This window comes from Silene latifolia, chromosome 9 (genome assembly GCF_048544455.1).
Source record: "Silene latifolia isolate original U9 population chromosome 9, ASM4854445v1, whole genome shotgun sequence".
NCBI lineage: Eukaryota > Viridiplantae > Streptophyta > Magnoliopsida > Caryophyllales > Caryophyllaceae > Silene > Silene latifolia.
The window spans coordinates 131569376-131571655 of NC_133534.1; positions in this window are offsets into that span (position 1 = coordinate 131569376).

The window sequence follows — 2280 nt, forward strand, 5'->3', positions numbered from 1 at the left end:
GAGATTGCGCATGGTTTCCGACAAAACCATAATCAAAACACATTAAGATAGTTAAGATACCATTGTGGCTATGTTATTTAAGAAATAGATTTTTTAGAATCGTTCTAGGCAATAAAGAACAATGAGAGATATTTATAACGGAAATTGAGTACACTTGCAATCATGAGATGTGCAAGAGAATGAGTCCCGCACACTGTGAAAACAGTGGGAGCTATTCTTAGGCTAGAGGGCCTATGTCTTGATTGGATCTCGACACGTACTCAGAAAGTTTTGTAATACAAATGTATACATTACAAAGGAAAATGAGTATGTAGTAAGGTTGAGTAAGGTACAAGAAGTTGATAAAACCTACTAACCAAAGCCTTCTCATAGGCTTAACATGATGAGTCATGTCATTTCAATTAAATTGAGATGAACAACTACATTCAAGATCAAATTAGATTATAGAACATGAAATAGTAATCAGGCATTGACTATTCATATGTGATAATCGCATTTGTCGTTCGAGTTTTACTTTAAAACTCTTTTATTATACTTTTTTACATCCAAACGGGTTGTAGAGACAACATTGAACCCCGTTAAAGTGAAAACGGATTAGCATTGTATTCGCCTATAGTCACTTGTATGAGGTGACGTCTCGAAGTGACTAGAGTGTGATGCGATTGATGGCAAGTTCAAGTGTCATAGAGTCATGTGAGATGACTAGTCGATCACATAGGCAGACTATTAGGAACACTTTGTCGGGCAGTGACCGCTTATAGAGTTCTGGCAAATTTATAAAGCCTGGTCGTGGCGAGAGCTACTATAGTATTCTAATGAGTCGATTCTTTTGACTAAAGACTGTTTGCCTAAGATGGCACAGTTTCAGATTAACTTTGATTTGTGTTACTACGACCTTCGTAAATGGGGTCAAATGGGCATATTTTGGGTTATGATGGCTGTGGCTAGTCGAAGGGAATAAGTGCGATAGGAATTGTCCACCCCCTTGTCAGGGTTAAAACAATATCTCTGGGCCACTCGAGGAGTAATGAACTGGAAATGAGTGGCCACGCTCGGAAGGTATCTATGATAGATAAATCCGGTCAATCAGTTATTCTCCAGATCGAGGAAACCACTCTCGATATGATCACTTGCAAGTACGACCCGAAAGACACCTTGCATTGAGTGGGAGATAGTAATAGGACAAGAGAATTGGTGACGCACACTTGTCGAGGACAAGTGGGAGATTGTTGGGAAATGTGTCCTCAACAATAGTGCGATCACATGATTTAAATATCATTATTAAATCTCATTACAAGAATACGGAAGGGATGATACATAATATATATATAGTCAACTGGTCCACACATATCGGTAATGATTGGCTGGCTAGAGTTTGACATTACTGTCGTGCGACAGTGGTGACCAGTTGATCCCTTGAGGTCACACCTAAAGGACGATTCCCTTAATTGAAAAGGTTAATTAATTGTATACCGATACAGATTAATTAATTCCTTAAAAATTGAACAAATTATTATCATAAGAGAGAAAAGTGACATCTTATTATAATGTGATTAAATGTGATTTTATTTAGTAATTTAAGAAGTTATATTACTAATATTAATCGCTGTTTGCGAAACACGCGAGATGAGAATGATAAGTTAGTTATAATTACAAGATATTGTGAATTATACTAACTAGTAATTAAATGACCATTTTATGAGAAAGTAATTTTATATTACTAGTCAATTTGTTAAATATGATTTATTTAATTTGTAAATGATATTTAATTTGTTAAATATGCATTTTAAATTAAAACATGACATAAGACATGTCACATGTCACATGACATACAATTGTACAATTGACAAAAATAAAATGGACTCCATATTACAACATGTAAACCGAAATATTGGTTAGCTTGTAAAAAATTTTGTCTTGTTCATTTGTCTTATTCATTTGTCTATGACACTTTATAGTGACTTGACCATGCAAATCCCTTACACCATATTGTCTGGTGAAGACAAAAAGAAAAAGAAAAATTGGACCATATACAATAGTCCAACCGGTTTTGGAGAAGGATGTAAGAGGATTTTTCCTCATTTGTATCATTCTCTCATGTTCTAAGAAAACATAAAAACTTCTCTCTCTTGTTCTTCATAAAATTCATTTTTTTGTGAATCAAATTTGTTTAAATCAAACACTAATAATACTAGAAGTAGTATATGAGTATTAGTAATAGATTTTAAGGTAAACTACATTACAAACATCTAGTACATGTTAGTTTGTGGGATTAAGGGA